The sequence below is a fragment of the Neofelis nebulosa genome, chromosome 2 (assembly GCF_028018385.1).
Source record: "Neofelis nebulosa isolate mNeoNeb1 chromosome 2, mNeoNeb1.pri, whole genome shotgun sequence".
Taxonomy (NCBI): Eukaryota; Metazoa; Chordata; class Mammalia; order Carnivora; family Felidae; genus Neofelis; species Neofelis nebulosa.
The window spans coordinates 7,954,915-7,974,835 of NC_080783.1; the positions used below are offsets into that span (position 1 = coordinate 7,954,915).

The 19,921-nt window shown below is 47.2% G+C and overlaps 1 non-coding gene across 1 annotated transcript; it reads left to right on the forward strand.

Moving 5' to 3' along the window:
- The first annotated feature begins 8,346 nt into the window (after window positions 1–8,346).
- Window positions 8,347–8,419, forward strand: TRNAA-GGC (transfer RNA alanine (anticodon GGC)). Its single transcript has one exon. It is a non-coding gene; the product is annotated as a tRNA-Ala (tRNA).
- Window positions 8,420–19,921: the final 11,502 nt, after the last annotated feature.

The following is a 19,921-nucleotide window of genomic DNA, read 5'->3' on the forward strand; positions in this document are numbered from 1 at the left end:
AAGATTCTAAAAAACAATAAGATTATTTCAAAAGGGAGAAGAATTTCAAGAACCTCGAGAAAGAAAACTCTTATAATAAATCGGGCACTCAGAACGCAGCCCCATGCTTGGCTAGACCCCTGGCAGGAGTGGTGTTTCCTAAGCTGTGCACAGAGCTGGGTGGACCAGCCCAGGTGCCAGGCAGCCTGGCCCCCTTCCCTGGCCCCACCCCCACCAGCTGGGAGGCTTGGACGGTGATAATCTCAGCGTCCTCCTCCAGAAAAAGGGAGCAATCCTAGTCGTACCTGGTGGGGTGGCTGCGAGGGCGCACGGCCTGATGTCTGGGCCTGGCCAGTGGGAGGGCTATGCCTATGAGACAAAGCGCACACCTGCTCCACCTCCTGGGTGCCGGGCTTCCCAGATTGTGAACAAAACCACAATCTCGATGACAGTGATACTCGAATTACCTCAGCCTGCAGCCTCGGGCCACCCCTTCGTAGTCACTCCCAATTTCAGGGAAATCCCAGAGGCACACACTTTCTTCTCTTTTCCTCCAGGCTGACCGTCAATGGCTTCCAAGCCCAAAGGGGACATTGGCCACTGCCACACTGTCAATACCCACCCCCAGAGATGCTGTTCTGCTGGGCACACGTGCTCTCCGGGCGCCTGTGTCTAGAACTGGGGTGGGAGGCAACACTGTGTCCCTAAGTGGTGATGTTGGGCCAAATCTGCGGTCTCCAGGAGCTGCTGCAGGGAGCCACTCTGGCCTCTGGACCTTGAACTCAATCCACATGGGTGGAGGAAGGGCAGAGGTGAAGGGTGGCAGATGACCCCAAGCCATCTCCTCCCTCCTCATCACACTGTATCTGTCCTTTTCTCTCATCCTTACAGGCCACCCAACACCTCTGCACTCCCCCAAAACTCTTCCTCCTTCAGCCAAGCACAAAGATCTTTGTGTTTGTCAACTTCTACTACTAGATGGCCAGAGAGGTCGTCAGCTCCCAGGTCCATAAAAGTAATCCCATTTGGGCAGAGCCAGAATGCTCTGTGATGGCAAGTTCTTCCTGGGCAAGCATGGGGTCGTTCTTGTTTTGATGTTCCCAGTATCTAATCTAGTTACTGGCGTGTCCTAGATGCTCCACTGAAGTTTGTGGAAGGCCAAGGGCAAGCTGAAGGCTACTGCTCCCTGCAGATTGGAGGTTGGCTAACTCTCGCGGATGAGTCCCCGGGAGTGACTCTGGGGGGCTGCTCACAGAAGGGCCAGGGGCCATGAGCAGGCCACATTCTATTATCATCAAGTCAAACTGGAGAGGCTGGCCCGGGGGTGCTGGCTTTTGTCCCCTGGGATGGTCTCCGAAACAAAGAGTACTCAGGGCAGCTCTCATCCAAGGAGAGATTCCTCCAGGAAGTGCCCTTTCTCAGTTCTGGGCTTCCTCCCTGCACATCTCTGCTCAAAAGCAACAGAAGTGGCTGTTCAATCTCTGATGCTGCCACCATCAAAGTTTTAAGACTTCCTTTATGACCCTACAAAGCCCATTCTCCCTGGCTTACTGCTTCCATCTGTCCTCTGGCAATGTTCCCACTCCGTGGTCTTTTCCTGTGACGGGAAAGTCTCTCTGACCCTTTGCAGTTAAGACAACCATCTTAGGATATGTGTGGTTAAACAAATATCTTGGCTCCTCTGAGCCCCAGTTTCTTATCTGCAAAGTGGGGATAATATCTAATTCAGAGGCCTCTGGAGAAGATTGGTTGCCCTAATAATGTCTTAGCTATTGGCACAGTTAATAATAAATGGTGAGAAGAACAATAAAATGTGCATAGGCTTCTTTGGCAAAGTGCATCGAATACAGGGGTGAATTTGAAGCTATAGTCTTTCTCTTTTTCTAAGTTTTTATGTACTTACTTTTTTAGTAATTTCTGCACCCCACATGGGGCTTGATCTCACAACACTGAGATCAAGAGTTGCATGCTCTTCCGACTGAGCCAGCCAGGTGCCATGAAGCTATAGTCTTTCCTAGGTTGTAATTATTCCAAGCAAACATGTTTCACAGAAACAGAATTCTAAAGAAGATATCTGACATCATTCAGGTAGAGGGGTGTTAATTCATCTAATACAGAAGCAAATGCTACCAACCCTGTCTTCCAGGAACATCCTGACCACACCTGGCCAGCCTTCTACTCCCAGCCTGTTCAAGCCACCTGCATCTCATGCTGGACAATCAGCAGAGAATCCTAGTGAGCCTCCACGCACCTGGTCTCCCTCCCTCTCTTCTCTGTGCACAAGCCCGAGTAACCAGTCCCACCCCAGGACTTTGCACCTGCCGTTTGCTCAGTCTGGACGGAATACCATGTCCCCAGGTATTCTCATGGTGCATTCGCTTATTCAGATCTCTGCTCAAATGCCAACTGATCATCTTATCGGCAATACCTTTCCACGTTAGTGCCCCACGCACTGGTTACCCTCTTACCCTGCTTTGTTTTGCCTCTGACGTTTATATTACGTGCGTCTTTGTTTAGTGCTTGCCTTTCCCACTAGAATGTAAATTTCATAGGGCAGGATTTTGTCTTGTTTATACCGAAAGTCCAGTGTCTAGACTATAAAACACGGTAAGTGCTCAATAAATATTTGTCAAATGAATAAATCATCATGTTTACAGCCAAGTCCTGGATAACTGCTCAGTTACGAGCAAGTTTAAAAAACACATAAGTTGATGGAAGTGGCTTTTGCCAGTTCTGAAAATACAACCTGTCTTTTAAAATGTACCTCCCATACAAACTACAGTGAGCTATTGCCTCCCACCTGTCAGCATGGCTAAAAGCAACAACACACTAGAAATAACAAGCGTTAGCTAGAATGTGGAGTAAAAGGAACTCTCCTGCGCTGATGGTGGGCGTGCAAACTGGTGCAGCCACTGTGGGAAACAGTATGGAGGGTCCTCAAAAAGTTAAAAATAGAACTACCTTATGATCCAGCAATTGCACTACTGGGTATTTATGCAAAGAATACAAGAACACTAATTCAAAGGGATACATGCACCCCTATGTTTATAGCAGCATTATTTACAATAGCTAAGATATGGAAGCAGCTCATGTCCATCGATAGCTGAAGGGATAAAGGAGATGTGGAACAGGGGCACCTGGGTGGCTCAGTCAGTTAGGTGTACAACTTCGGCTCACATCATGATCTCGGTTTGTGAGTTCGAGCCCCACGTCAGGCTCTGTGCTGACAGCTCAGAGCATGGAGCCTGCTTCCGATTCTGTGTCTCCCTCTCTCTGTCCCTCCCCCACTCATGCTCTCTCTCTCTCTCTCTCTCTCTTTCTCTCTCTCAAAAATAAACAAACATTAGAAACATTTTTTTAAAAAGATGTGGAATATATATATATATATATATATGTGAATATTATTCAGCCATAAGAAAGAATGATATCTTGCCGTTTGTAATGACATGGATGGAGCTTAGAGAGTATAATGCTAAGTGAAATAAGTCGGTCAGAGAAAGACAAATAACATATGATTTCACTTATATGTGGAATTTAAGAAACAAAAAAACAAGCAAAGGAAAAAACTGAGAGAGAGAGACAAATCAAGAAACGGACTCTTGGGGCGCCTGGGTGGCGCAGTTGGTTAAGCGTCCGACTTCAGCCAGGTCACGATCTCGCGGTCCGTGAGTTCGAGCCCCGCGTCAGGCTCTGGGCTGATGGCTCAGAGCCTGGAGCCTGTTTCCGATTCTGTGTCTCCCTCTCTCTCTGCCCCTCCCCCGTTCATGCTCTGTCTCTCTCTGTCCCAAAAATAAATAAAAAACGTTGAAAAAAAAAAAAAAGAAACGGACTCTTAATTATAGGGAACAAACTGATAGTTATCAGAGGTGAGGGGATGGGGGGTGGGTTAAACGGGTGATGGGGATTAAGGAGTGCCCTTGTAATGAGCACCGGGTGATGTATGGAAGTGTTGAATTACTATATTGTACACTTGAAGCTAATATAACACTGTATATTAACTAACTGGAGTTAAAATAAAAACTGTAAATAAATAAAATGTATCTCCTATTTTTAAAAAAAACCCTGCAAAGCCCTGTGAACAGGAAGAACAGCCCGGGTGTCTCAAGAAGGTGTCTGAGGGCTATCCCAAGTACTCAAAGAAACCGCTGGGGTATGGCTTGCTCTCAGAAAAGGGAACTCAGGGAGCGCCTGGGGGGCTCATTCAGTTGAGTGACTTCATGATCTCAGGGTTGGTGAGTTCAAGCCCCGTGTCGGGCTCTGTGCTGACAGCTCAGAGCCTGGAGCCTCCTGCTCCGGATTCCGTCTCCCTCTCTCTCTGCCCCTCCCCCGCTTGTGCTCTGTGTCTCTCTCAAAAATAAATAAACATTTTAAAAGTTAAGAAAAAAAAAAAGAAGAAGAAGAAAGAAAGAAAGAAAGAAAGAAAGAAAGAAAGAAAGAAAGAAAGAAGGAAAAGGGAAGTCAGGGCCATGAAGAAGAAAATCCGATGCTCCAGAGACACAGCAGGAAGCCGGATCCACGGAGTCATTCCTGGATCCCTGCCCTCCGGGAAGGCCCTCGGGGCACCACCAAGACCGCCTTCCCTGCCTGAAGTGCAACGTTCTGAAGGTGAGTTCAAAGCCCCTCTGGTGCTAAAGCCACAGCCAAACGTTGTGTTTGAAGGGGGAGTGGAAAGAGAAGCAAATAATTGGGTCTGTAAGTTTCATTTTTTAAAAAATCTATAGAGTGGTGGCTATATTTGTCAAAATTCATTGAACTATCGAACATCTCCAATGAGTGAGTACACTTATATGTAAATTGTACCTCGGTACAGTTGAGTGGAAAATGACCAAAAAAGAGGTAACCAGAAGGAGGGGAGAGACAGGTGACAGCCATGCTCTCAGCCCAGGGGAAGCTGCCCGCGGAGGTAAGAAGCGAGGGCCTGCAGGAGAAGCAAAAGCGGCGAACCGGCCACCGTGCAGCTATACCCTGCTTTTTACAGAATGTAAACTTTTATTAGGAGGTAATCTTTGTTGCTGACCCTCACGCTTGTACATTTCTTCACGTTCCAGACGAAACAAGCTCTGTCCAATAAGTTCTACCACCACCGAAACTCGAAGGGTCCTCAGTTAAGCGAGGATAGAACGACTGTACAATTCGCTCCAAACATGGTGACACTTAAGGTTACCCAGTAATTCTCGACTACCTTCAGTCATTCTTTATTAAAAAGAAAAAAAAAAAAAAAAAAAAAAAGCCTGGCGGGGTCTTTAATATCCTTGCTAGTTTGGTCTTTAGGAAAGAAAAAGCTGGCAAGGAGGAAACCACAGCCCACTGGTGCCCTCTGGTGGGAAAGTGGGAGGACTGCATGGGATTGCCAAAGTTGGAGGAGCGACGCCCAGACTACAGCTCAGGGGGTCTGCTAAAAGGGGCGGGCTGGGCCCTACCCCCAGTTTCTAAAGGGGAAGGTCCCAGGTGGGTCCTGGGAATGCGCATGTCTAACAAGTTCCCAGGTGCCACTGCCTCTGGGGCTGCTGTTCCCGGGGCCGCACGGAGAATCACTGCGTTAGGTTTGTCTACCCCAACACCTTGCTTTTCTCATACTAGACCGCTAGGAAATTAATTGAAACAAGCATTTTCCTACAACGCAACAGAAGTTTATGGGTGACTTTTTTGTAGGTTCCAAATTTTTGCAGCGGGGTTGTAACTTTTGGGTTTGTTTTTAGCAAAACCAAAAGACCTAAGGCACGTCAGTTGTTGGAGAATGGTTACCGCAGTGTCCTTCCAAGAGACATAGGCGAGCCCACTTTTGCAAAGTTGGACTGTGCACTTCAGAGCTTGGGCCCTTCTTTGTCTTTTTAATTGCCTTCCATCAAAGGCCACGCCAGGAGGGTTGTGCCCGGACCCTGCAGTGGGGGCTCCCCAAACACAGGCTTGAGTCAAAGACGAGCCACCTGTCCCTCTAGGCTGGTACTCTCATCCTCTGCCAGGGGGGTCCAGAGCCCTCTTCTCTTGCCACCCCAGGCCGTTGCTCTCATCTTCTCCCCCTGCTCCTCCAAGAGCTCTTGAGACCTGGGCCTGGCCCCTGCCCTGTTTGTCTGCTAATGGGTCAGGTTTGGGGCTGCAGATGAGGAGACCGTCAGCTCCCTCTGGCTTTGCAGAAAGAACTCCGGACACCTCACGGACCAGGGGGAAAATGGGCTGTGGGAGTGGGGTGGGGTTGAAGCAGCATTTCCAAGGCCGCGGGGACTTTCTCTGCATCAACTCTGTCTCTCTCTAAGGGTCGGCCAGTTTCTCTCAGACCTGCTAGAACCATGAGCTTGGCAGTTCCCACACCTCTCACCTCCCAGCATTACCATCAGAGACGAACCGGGGGCTTGGGGGGGCACTCTGAAGGGAAAAATCCCAGGGATGGATCCCATCTGGTCTAGCTGGGGTCAAGGACCCACCTCAGGCCCACTGACCATGGCCAGAGTCCAGGGGTCTTGTGATGCGGGCATCCCATCCCCACGAGGACCACTTGCATTCGGTTGCTGTGGGGCCGGATTCACCCTCCCAGTGGGGGCTGGGCAGACAAAGTGCATGTCCCAGCAGCTGGGTGGGCCTGGGGTATAATTCCCCCGGCTCCCCAGGGTTGGTGCTTGCCATGGTCAGGCTGCCGCCAGCGGCTGGCTCTCCCTCTAGCTGCGGCAGACATAAGCCATCTGAGCTCTGCACATGGCTGCCTGCCCCTTCCTGCAGCAGGTGGGGGCGCTTAAGAAGGGCAGTGCCTACTGTTGAGTGCTCCATACCACATGACCAGAGGGAAGGTGCTGGGGGAAAGGGGACTGTCCCCCTGGAGGACGGAGCCACCGGAGGGCCTCAAGGTGGCCAGATGACGGAACTGCCTCCAATCCCCCACCTTCTCCCTGGGAGACCATGGACACTCTCTCTCCTTCCACGGAGACTGGGGAGATAAGGGTCCTGCTCTGGCTGATGCCCAAGAAGTGGGCTTCCTGCTGACAAGGGCCGGGCCCTGACCAGGGTGGGGAAGACCTCTGGGCCTACAGGAGGCTAGTCTGTAAAAGTGCATTCACCTGCTGGGGGCCCTGCCTAGGCTGCACCAGCCCCAGACTGACACCCTGTTCTCAATCCCAGCAGCGAGCTTTCCTTCCCAGAAGCTTGGGGGTTCCTGCCCCCTCCCCAGACAGAAGCAGTCCTGAGGGTAGAGCACTGGGTGACTTTGCCAAGCAGCCCTGGGCTTGGGGCCCGGCTCTCCCAACCAGCCGAAAGCCTCCCAAAGCACGTGGTTCCCGTCCACAGATACCTTGCTGGGGTCCAGTGACCCACAAGACACCCCCTAGGGCGCTGGAGAGCACATCAAGAGGCCACGGCTGACCTTGCCCACTGCCCACATGCCCCTCGTGGGTCCTGGAAAACCCATACTCTCCCCATAGGCCAGGTTGGGCCACTGCTAAGCCTGGCCCCGCCTGCCCCCAGGTGCCCCGGGTGACTACGAGATCTGCTTGGAAGGGCTCTGGACTTGCCCCAGCGCAGCACCCCACGAACTGAAATTACTCACAGGCCCTCACCAAGCCCTGTGTCTCAAATGCCATGGGCTGCTTTTGGAGATGGGTGGTGGTGGTTACAGAGAGTGCCAGACTCTCCCATCATTTCCAGATTTGCTCAGCAACCTAACCATGTCTGGGAGGCAAAGTAATGGCCCTCTTAAAGAAGCCCACATCCTAATTCCGGAACCTGGGAGTATTTTGGCTTACGAGGCAAAGGAGACTTTGCAGATGTCATCACACCTCAAGGGTACAGACCTTGAAATGGGGAAATGATTCTGGATTATGTGGTGTGCCCAGTGTCCTCGCAAGGGGCCTTAAAAATGGAGGAATGAGGGAGACGGGTCCCTCAGAGGGAGACATGAGCACAGAATAAAAGCACGGAGATGCACTCTGCAGGCTTTGAAGGTAGAAGAAGGGGGTCACGAGTCAAGGAGAATGTGGGCACCTCTAGAAGCTGGAAAAAGTCAGGAAACAGATATTCCCCTGCAGCCTCCAGAAGGGAAGGCTCCCACGCCAACACTTCTGATTTGTTGGTCTTCTTAACCTACCGAACTGTATGGTAAATTTGTGTGGTTTTAAGCCACAAAGTTTCAGTAACTCGTTCCAGCAGCACTAGAAAACTAATATGCCGTGACAGCCTGGCTGCTCAAGAGAGAAAATTTCAGAGCTGCCGCAGGGTTTTTAACTTTTTGTAACAGCTTTGTGGAGATGTAATTCACATATCAAGCGATTCTCCATTTGAAGTGCACAGCTCACCAAAGGATTGTAAGGGTTTGTTGGTGTTGCCGTTGCTGTTGTTGTTTACAACCTCTGAAGTAACCATCATTAACCAACTCCAAGGGGTGCCTGGCTGGCTCAGTCGGTAGAGCACGAAACTGGCCATCTCGGGGTTGTGAGTTCGAGCCCCACGCTAGGTGTAGAGATTAATTAAAAATAAAATCTTTTTTTTAGAACACACTGACAACATTCCAAGTACATCTCAGGGGCCTGTGCAAAATATTTTGCATCTTATCAGTGGTTATGAAACAAACGACTGATATCAAGTAGCTCATCCTCGTCCGGTTGTGCTTCCTGACGCAGAGGTTCAACATGAGGTGAGAGGAAGTGAACTTGGTCTTGGCTTACCAGCTGGCAGCAGAAGCCCTCTTGGGAGAGGAGCAGAAAAACGCCTTGACATGTTGGGGGAAAGGCGAGCTTGGAGAACATGGAGGGGACAAACATTCGGTCATCAGGGCTGGCTGAGCTGTCCCGTCGGGGACAAGGAGGGAGAGAATGAAGAGAGAGGGCCAGAGAAGCTGGGGCCAGAGGGCCGGGCCGTGCCAGCAAAGGAGGAGGAGGGACACTGACACCATCTGCATCAAAGGGTCCGTTTGTAGTTGTTTTTGCCAAGATGGAAATCCTCCTCCTGGTGGGTGGGCGTTTGGGGGATGGGAGGATAAAGGACTGAGCCGCACGCTTTGATCCTGGCCTGCAGAGCAGGGTCCACGCTCATCGCTCATCGGTGGCTTGGGGAAAGCACTAGGTGCTGCAGAGTCCCGTGCAGGACTGCTCAGGGTGCCCAAAGGACCCCAGGGGGCCAAGAGACAACCCCCACCTGACACGGACGTGCCAAGCTCATGTGTACTTGTACACAGGTGGGGAAGAGTTTATCAAGTTCTTGCTGTGTCACACAGCTTTTTGCCTTACTTGAGCCAATAATTAGTGTTCGCTGCAAAAAATGTGGTATTTTGTTTTTTTAAGTTTTATTTATTTATTTTGAGAGAGAAAGGGCATGAGCAGGGGAGGGGCAGAGAGACTGGGAGGGAGAGAGAGAATCCCAAGCGGGCTCTGCGCTGTCAGCGCAGAGCCCAATGTGGGACTCGAACTCATGAAGCCCTGAGATCATGACCTGAGCGGAAATCAGAAGTCAGAGGCTTAACCTACTGAGCCACCCAGGCGCCCCCAAAATATGTTTTAAATCAAGAAGTGACCAGCATCCTCCCAGCTCCCCTCCAAGCCCCCATGCTGTGGATGGATGTTGGGGTCCCCGCCCCCTATTATATATTCTCCTCTGTGTGATCCCCGAGACTCTTAAGCGCCAGGTATGATCTGGGCTGACCGCCGCTGTTCAGGGAGTTTGGAAAGCATCTAGTCCTGCAGCAACCTGCGAGGGGCATGACCCGCTGGCTGGATTGGGCACAGAGGGCAGGAGCTGAGTCTGCAGTTCTGGCCGTTCTGCTCTTGGTTGAGCCATGAGGCCCCTTCCCCACCCCGCCCCCAGGCAGGCCCCTGTCTGGGGCACATATATGACCACACCCCTGCAGGGGTGGGGTGAGGTGGCCCAGAAGGCCCTGAGTTGTTCTGAGGCCAATCTTCCAGAAGCCCTACAACTAAGGTCCTCTGTTTCCCTCAGGGATTCTCCAAGGGGTTGGTCAGATTTTTTTTCTTTTAACCTTTGAAACAGGAGGGCTGATTACAGCCGCTTTGCCCAGGTCATTGTCAGGTTCCCTCGCCTGAGATCAGAGTGCTCTTGTCTTACCCCTCTCTTTAATGTAAACGCGGGCCAGGGGCAGGCATCCTTTCCCATTCTCCTAAGGTAGGCAGGGACTGCTGTCAATGAGTCCACGGAGGTTTTCCTGGCAGCTTCTTAAGAGTAAAAGGAACAAAATATAAACTTGGGCTCTAACAGCATACCCTGACATTCCTATAATTCTAAGTTTAATTTTCAAGCAAAGACAGTAGTCACTCTAAACTGCAATGTGTGTTTATTAAATTATATGCCTGTATGCTATTTGGGTAATTTAAAACATCAGCAGCACAGTCATATATTTTGTACTTAAACTAGGACAAACGATATTTTATCATACATTAAAAATAAATTTAGAATTTCAGCTCTATGCAGAGTGATTTTTGTCCATCATGCTCACCCCTGCATTCCCAGCATCAAGAAAAGTTCCTGTCACATAGTAAGCACTCAATACATATTTGTGGAAGGAGTGAAATAACTAGTTAATTGATCAATTTTTACAGATTTTAAAAATACATTAAAATATCTTTGGTGTTACACCTCACACCTTCCTCGCAATGCTAAAGAAGAATAGAATGCAGTCATTTCCACATTCTTTTAAAGATATTCCATCTATCAATCGTGCCTTCCTTTAAGTGTACTTAATGTTTTATTAGAACGAAGGGGCACCTGGGTGGCTCAGTAGGTTAAGCATCCGACTTCAGCTCGGGTCATGATCTCACGCTTCGTGAGTTCAAGGCCTGCGTCAGGCTCTTTGCTGACCGCTCAGAGTCTGGAGCCTGCTTCAGATTCTGTGTCTCCCTCTCTCTCTGCTCCTCCCCTGCTCATTCTCTCTCTCTCTCTCTCTCTCTCTCTCAAAAATAAACATTAGGGGGCGCCTGGGTGGCGCAGTCGGTTAAGCGTCCGACTTCAGCCAGGTCACGATCTCGCGGTCCGTGAGTTCGAGCCCCGCGTCAGGCTCTGGGCTGATGGCTCGGAGCCTGGAGCCTGTTTCCGATTCTGTGTCTCCCTCTCTCTCTGCCCCTCCCCCGTTCATGCTCTGTCTCTCTCTGTCCCAAAAATAAAATAAAAAACGTTGAAAAAAAAATTTTTTTTTAAATAAATAAATAAATAAATAAACATTAGGAAGGAAGGAAGGAAGGAAGAAAATTGGAGGAGTGCCTGGGTGGCTCAGTCAGTTGAACATCTGACTCTTGATTTCGGCTCAGGTCTTGATCCCAGAGTTGTGGGATCGAGCCCCTGCTTCCTGAGCCTCAGTGTGGAGCCTGCTTAAGATTCTGTCTCCCTTTGCCCCTCTCCCCAGCTTGTGCTCTCTCTCTCTCTCTCTCTCTCTAAAAAAAAGAAAGAAAGAAAGAAAAATGATTAGAGATCCCCATGGCATTACATTTATCTCCCCTGAAATGAAGCCATAATATATTTTCACTAATAACCCTGAAACTTTTGACCTGATGGAAATTCGCAGGGAAAGACCAGAGCAAACCATATTGGCTCCAAGAAACCCATGATGTAATAAAAATTCAGAAAACCACAAGTTAACCCCTGATTTTACCACTTAGTATCTCTGTGACATCAAGAAAGTTCACTAAACCCAGGACTTCTCGTTTGCAAAATTAATATAACAGCTCATCCTCTCACTTCATGCAGTTGCCATGAACATCAAATGGAATCACACATGGGAGCATTTTGTAAAACACCACTCAAAATTAAGCGATCCTAAAAAATAGGTATGGGTGCCTGATTACACATACCAAAAATGAGTATCTTAATTTTTAAAAAGTCAATCGGATAAACAAAAGTTGCTCAGACAGTTGTCATTTGTATTTCCTAAACCCCACTGCTTATATACATAAAGTTATGTAAACATATATATGTATGCATTGGCTTTTGATCAGTGCTTAAAGAGAGCTCTCTGACCTTAAGATTATAAAATATTTTACCTGTATTTTTCTTTTTTGATAGATTTATTTTTATATTTAATTAATCTATCTGTCATTTATTTCAGCATTTAAATTTTTTTTTTTTTTTACCGTTTATTTATTTTTGAGACAGAGAGAGACAGAGCATGAACGGGGGAGGGTCAGAGAGAGGGAGACACAGAATCCGAAACAGGCTCCAGGCTCTGAGCTGTCAGCACAGAGCCCGACGCGGGGCTCCAACTCACAGACCGCGAGATTGTGACCTGAGCCGAAGTCGGCCGCTTAACCGACTGAGCCACCCAGGCGCCCCTATTTCAGCATTTAAGATAAACAGCAGGGAATCTAAATAACTCATTTCCCCCCAATGATGAGCCAGTTGCCCCAAGGCCATTTATTGGCTAACCTGTACTTTCCACACTGATCTTTTTTTTTTTTCTTCCAGACTGGTATTAATTGCCTTTTTTTTCAGCTACTAAATTCCCATTTGAACTTGAAGTCAGATCTGGACTCTGTTTTAATCTGTTCATCCGTCTATCTCTATGCCAGCATGACACCATTTTGATTACCATAGGCTCAACAGAGTAGTTAAATATCTGATAGAGGGTAACTCTCAAGACATCACGCTGGGTGAAAGAAGCTGGACACAGAAGAGAACATTGTGGAAGATTCCACGTCGATGAAATCCTAGAACAGGTGAAACAAATCTACCATGACAGAAAATCAGTGGTTGCCTCCATCAGGCCCAGTGTTGGGCGGGGGACTAGGGAGGGTAATCTTAAAGGGGCATATGGGAACCTTCTGTGGAGATGTTCTATATTTTGACTGGGTTGGTGGTTACAAGAGTACATACATTTGTCAAAACTTATCTAATTGTAACTTAAAATGCATTATATTGTATGTAAATTATACCTCATCTAAAAATTTCTAATAAGGCAAGTTTCCTCGTTTTGTCGCTGTTCCCAAAAATTGCTTTTCTCTGCTTATACAATTATTCTTCCAGATGAATTTTAGAACACCTTTATAAAGTTAAAAAAAATTCATCAGACTTGTGATAGGAATTGTGTCCAATGTGTTTATTAATTTGGGGTACAACTGACATTTCTATATTAAGACCTTCCATCCACAAAGAGGATGTATCTCTTCATTTGTCCAAGCCTTCTTTGATACACTTTTGTCATTTTGGTAAAGCTTTGTCATGTATGGCACATGTAGGCCATGCACATTTTTATGAAGTTATTTTAGGATATATTTTATGTGTGGTTGCTATTGTCAAAGGGTTATTTTAAAAATTGTATTTCCCAACTCATTTCTGACATATGAAAAGGCTCTTGATTTTTATGTATTTACCTTGTTTCTGGACACATTATATAAGTTTCTTATTGTTTTTTTTTAAGTTTATTTATTTATTTTGAGAGAGACAGAGAGACAGCATGAGTGGAGGAGGAGCAGAGAGACAGGGAGACAGAGAGGATCTCAAGCAGGCTCCACGGTGTCAGTGCAGAGCCCCATATGGGGCTCAATATCACAAACTGTGAGAGCATGACCTGAGCCGAGATCAAAAGTCAGACACTTGGGGCACCTACGTGGCTCAGCCAGTCAAGCATCTGACTTCAGATCAGGTCATGATCTCATGGTTTGTGAGTTCAAGCACCCACATTGGGCTCTGTGCTGACAGCTCAGATCCTGGAGCTTCTTCGGATTCTGTGTCTCCCTCTCTGTCTCTCCCCTGCTCACACTCTGTGCCCCTCTCCCCGCCCCCCCCCCCCTCAAAAATAAATAAACGTAAAAAAAAAAAAAGTAAGTCAGACGCTCAACCGAGCCACCCAGGTGCCCCAGTTTCTTATTGTTTTCATATTCTGTTAAGTTGATTTTACTTTTTAGGTGGATAATCATGTCATCTGGACATATGATGGTTTGCCTTTTATTTTCCAATTTATCCTCAACTTTTCTTTTTTAACCAAATTTAATCATCTGAAACATCTAGAGCTTTTGAATAGTTGCTATGATAATGGGCATTTCTGTTTATTCTTGATATAATGAAAGTTGCTTCTGTTTTTCCTTGGAGTACAGTGTTTGCTGTTGATTTCTGATAAATACTTTCAACCATGCTAAGGACTCACACTCCTGTTTTTAGAGTTCCCAGCATTTTGGTCAGAAATGGATGTTGAATTATATCCAGTGTCTTTTCAGCATTTACTTAAGTCAGTGGCTCAATATTGGCTTCACATTAGAATCACCTGGAATCTTTAAAAATACTGTTGTCTGTGTGCCCTCTTGCCTAGATTCTGATTTAATTGGTTCAGAGTGGAGCCTAGGGATCAGCATTTTTAGCTCTTCTCGCAATTATTCCATCTACCCACAGGTGAGAACGATCGATCTAGAGCTTTGCTTCTCAATCTTTATTTTTTTTTTAATGTTTATTTATTTTTGAGAGAGAGATCAGGGGAGGGGCAGAGAGAGAGGGAGACACAGAATCCGAAGCAGGCTCCAGGCTCTGAGCTGTCAGCACAGAGCCCGATGCGGGGTTCAAATCCACGAACCACGAGATCATGACCTGGGCCAAAGTCGGCCGCCCAACCGACTAAGCCACCCAGGCGCCCCCAATTTTTTTTTCCTAATATTTATTTATTTTGAGAGAGATAGCATATGTGTGTGAGCAGGGGAGGGGTGGAGAGAAAGAGAGAGAGAGAGAGAGAAAGAGAGAGAGGAAGAATCTCAAGCAGGCTTCAAGCATCAGGACGGAACATGACATGGGGCTTGATCTCAAGAGCGTGAGATCATGACCTGAAACAAAATGAACAGACATTTAACTGACCGAGCCACCCAGGGACCCCTGTTTCTCATACTTTAATGTGCATAAAAATCGCCAGATAATCTTGATAAAATGCAGATTGAGATTCAGGAGGTCTGGAACTTGAGATTTTGCGTTTCTTGTACTAAAAGTGGCATCCTTAAACCACCAGCATGGGCATCATCCAGGAGCTTTCTAGAAATGCACACACTCAGCCCATCCCAGACATACTGGATCAGAACCTGCATCTTGAATGGAGCTTCAGGTAAATCTTGCGTGTATTAAAGTTTGAGAGGCACTGAAGATAATTATGTATAAGGTTTTTTTTTACTTTTATCCTATTAATGTAATAAACTAGAAGACCAAATTTCCCAAAATTTTAACTACTATTGCACTCCTGTAATAAAACTGGCTTGATATGCTGATGAATCAGATTTTCTAATATTTTATTTAATATTTTACATCAATATTCAAAAGAGAGATTGATCCGTATTATCTTTTTGTGCTGATTTGTCAGTTTTTGGTATCAGGGGCTGACTCAAGGGTTATTCTTCCATATTCATGCCTCATTGTATGTACTTTTTCTTTGTAAAACTTGCCAGAAGGTTTCATGATTTGTTGATCTTTTCAAGGAATGAGCTTCTTTTTTCCCCCCTTTAATATATGTTGACTTCCCATATATCCCAAAGTCTATTTTTGAGAAATTCTTTTTTAACCCTTTGACACTATTTAATTTTTTTTAATTTATTTTTTAAAGTGTATTTATTTTGAGAGGGAGAGTGTGTGCGTGCAGCGCACGAGAGTGGAGGAGGGACTCAGAGAGGAGGAGAGAGAGAGAGAATCCCAAACAGGCTCCGTGCTGTCAGCACAGAGCCCCACTCGGCACTCAGTCTCACAAACCACGAGACCACGACCTGAGCCAAGGTCAAGAGTCGGCCACTTAACCAACCGAGCCACCCAGGTGCCCTCATTTCACGCTATTTTAATTGTTGTAGCTCTGGGCAGTATTTTTGTATCTCTTACCAAGAGACTTTGGTAAATCCATTGAGCATTCTAAAACCTCCCTTTTGTCTCTAAGTTGGTCGCTCCCTCCAGGAGTCTGGTAGAACGTCAGGAGATGTGACATCACTTCGGAAAGGGTTCACCGTGTACCACTCTGTTGGCTGGCAGATGCTTGCCGTGTAGGTATGTGGGCCTCCAATCTGTCAGGCCTGAAACACATTCACCTTAATAAATGTCTTTACCACATGCTGAGAAGTCCTGAAAAGGAGCCTGGGACTCTGGGACCAACCCGGCCAAGAACACTCTGTTCCTTCTTCCATCTTCATAATGAAACGCTGACTGCTTGCTAAAAGATGCACAATTTATTTTAAATATATGAATAGGATGATTGTTTAAAAAGAGCTCCAGCTGGTTAAATTCAGGCCCCTGCAATAAAACTCCCCTCCGGCACATTCTCTGGCTTTGGGCCCCACGGGCTGCAGGTTTTCTCAACTAAACTGGAGACTGTGGTCTTGCGTGTTCAGGTTTTCCGGTGGTGTATTTGATGTTCTGAGTCAGGGCAGCAGGAACCGCACTGGCCTCCAAAGGACTCCCTCCATGATTTCAGTGATCCACTTGTAGACCACTCTTGCCAGTTAGGAAAAATGTCGTTTGGTAAAATATGTCCAGTGAACCATTGGGCAAAAAAACAAAAAACAAAACAAAAAACAGGTGGCTGCTTTCTTTTGCTGTGATCCGGCAGGTTCTGTCTCCCCCATCCTTTGTGTTCAAAGGACTGACTTCTTGAGGTCCACCTTCCAGGGACAGAAGGGCCTTCCTGAGCTTTAAGCCATCCCAGGTATCAAGTTTACCAGGCTTTACCAGGCCTTCTTCAGCAGGTTCTCAGGTTCAGTTAACAGACTCAGCCTGGCATCCAAGTCAGTCTTGCCAAAGCCCCAAGGCTGCCTGGTCTCTTCTCTTTGTCTCAGTCACCCTGTGAGGTCTTTTTCCCTTGGCTTCCAACATCCTCTTCTCTGTATCAGGAGGCACCTGGGTCCTGTTCGCATGAGGATGGACCATGGAAAGTGCCCAGAGGTGGCTTGGGGTGACACAGGGTTGTCAGGACTGCATGTCAAAGAGCCTAGGTTAGGAGCAGGTAGGGCTGTGCCGACACTACTTCTAACACAGAGGGAGGGAAGACACAGGATAGGGTACCAGGGTGGGGCACCGGGGTGAGGGAGAGTCAGGGAGAGTGGGGGAGCACCGCTGAGCTCTGTCTCTAATGATCTGTGTTGGGAGAGAGGAGGGATCAATGGTCCTGGGTTGGCTGTCTTCATGAAGTTTAGGACTTCATTAGGTGGAACAGAGGAGTTAGGCATACGAATGTACATGGGGTGCATGTGGAATGGAAGGTTAGTAGAGGGAAGAAGAGGAAGATGGGGCTGAAGTACTGGTTGCAGTTCAGGTGGGAAGAACCCTCAATGCTGAGCCAAGGCGAATGGACTTAATTATCAGGCACTGGGGAACAGGAGTAACTTAAGAAGTCTATTTGGGCAACAGCTTGCAGGATGTCTGGAGCCATGAACTCTGCTCTTCACACTCTGCTTATCCTTGAGCTTGAGAACAATGTATCAGGCAGGTTCCTGATGAGTTGTACTGGGTAACAAATGAACTCAGAAACCCAAGTGGCTTAGAGCAGCAATCAACTATTTCACATTCATAGATCTGCAGGTTGGCTGAAACAGCTCTACTTCAGGCTCTGGGTTCCATTTAGTGTCCCTCCGTGTTTCTCATTCTGGGGCCTATGGCCACCTGAAGTATGTTCTTCCCATGGTGAACAGCAGGAAGTGCAAGAGAGGTGGGTAGCATCACACATCCTCTTTGGAACTGGAATATCTGTCATTTCTGCTCAGATTCCAATTGAATTATCTGAGCAGGTCCCTTTGCCCAGCCCAACATTCACAGAGCAGAGAAATTCACTTTGCTTACTCCAGTGGAAAGCAACTCAGCATCTCAAAGCAAGAGCACGGATGTAAGTTTGGAAACAATGATTTGATTACCACCAACACCAACTAACCTCTTCAACAACTTTAGCTCCTGGTTCATGAGTGTCCACGTGGCATAACAGGAGTGCTGAATAAGGTCTGGGGTCCTGGGCTCTAACCCCAACTCTGCAAAGCATTTAGTATTAAAGACCCTCAATGTCCCCCTCTTCCACATAAAAGTTTTTTCTGCCTGCTTTTCAAGATCTCCTCCAGCTCCAGCCATCATGAGTCTTCGATGCTCAGATGGTTCCAACTGCCATAAGCATGATGGATTTGCTAGGGGTGAAGACCAGAGGCTGGAGACTCATCAGGAGATGAGCATGTAAGACTGCAGGCCTGGAGTGGAAAGAGGGGAGTGAGTTTGCAAAGAAGAAGAAAGCTGGGTGTTAAGGAGATTCTGGTGTTGGTAAGCAAGGTCACACATTTGATTCCTGTTCCATGGGCCAGTTTTCCACACTCTGCCTGACAGGCCCAATGATTCCTAACCAGGATTATGTGATATGTGGAAGGTTTGTAGAGAGAAAGCAGGCCCGAGAGATCACTTCTATGCATTCTGAGATGAAGAAGAATCAGGATACAAACATAAGTTCTGTGACCTTTTCCTCATTCCACCAACCTTCCATCTGGATTCCAATTCGTAGGTCAGGAGCTATTTTGAAACCAATAGTGGCCTTCATACCTTTAATCTGTCAGAGTTGTGAAACTGAACAGCTCTCAGCGGGTGAAATTCAGCAAATGAATGTTGGAGGTCTCTGGTTGCAAACAAGGGAGTCTGTGTGTCTGGACAGAAGAAAGTATGTAGGAAGGCTATCAGATAACTCAGAAGGCTGATGGAAAAGCAAAAGAAACAAGCTCGAAAACAGCAGGGGACAGGGTGGCACTGCACCTGCAATGAGCCAACATTGATTCTTTTCTGTCCTGTGTCCCTCTACTTGTCCTCGTATCTCAGAGTCCCACGAGAGTCTGATGGATGGAGCATAGGTCCTATGACCCAAGGAGTCATGGGCAGTCTGAGTTCAGTGATGGGATATGAAGACCTCTTTGGTTTCCCCAGCAATCAGGTTGAGAACTTTCTGATTTACTGCTTCCCAAAGACTGCACCCAGTGGGACAGGGGTGTTTTCCCCCAAAGAGATCAAGGGAAATGGACATTGGATGGCCATAAACAAGTGCCCATGACAAATGTATGGAAAAGCACTGAAAAATGTACCATTGCAGTGGTAGAAAGACAACAATTCATAGAATTGCTCTCAGCCATAATGTTTGGAGAGGACTAAGACCCACAAGGGGATGCCAGTGTGGATATCCTAAGCCCCAGACCAGGCAATCCCATGGCATTCCTTTCTGTGACTTTCTCTGGAATGGCCAAAATTGCTAAGGTTTGTTATCCCAAAAAATGTCATTTAACTCCTCTCCCATCTTCTACTTTACAGTAAAAATAGCTAATATTTACAGGGCAGTTACTATGTGCTGGGCACTCTTCCAATAATTAACATAAATCATCTCATATAATCCCCACAACAATCCTTATTAGGTGATTACTATACTTATCCCCATTTTATAGACGAGAAAACCAAGGCACAGATGCTAGCTCACTAGGCTGGCAAAAATTAGAATCAGGATCTAAACCCGGGTAGTCTTGGTTGGAATCATTTAATCCTTCCATGAACAATCCTTCAAAGAGGATGCCCTGGGTACAAGCTTGCCAGAGGGACTCAGGACAAAGAGAGGTCTTAATCAGGGGAAACTGGGGCTATTTTGCAGGCGCCTGCAACAGGAAGTAATCATGAGGCCCAAGGAGGAGAAAGAGACTGGGTGGGAGAAGGCAGTTCTTAAAATCCATAAAATAAAACACAAGGATGGAAAGCTTTAAAAACCCTGGAGGATTTCTCTGAAGCGTTGAACTGTGTGGAGAGTCGAAATGGCTGCTAATATCCTCGCGTTCCTACTTCGGCTCCTACCTGGCGAGGGACTTGCATTTCCTGCGGGTTCCCGGGATGGTTTCTATTCCATTCCGAACTCGTCTGTCACGCGGACTGGCCCGTGTGTGCAGCCAGGTGTGGAGCCTGAGCACAGCTGGCTCTAATTTGAGGGGCCTTCTGCCATTTGAAGATGACCTCACTCCATTCCCTTGACTTTTTAATATGCAATTCACGCCATTTTTCAAAAATTGGGGTAACG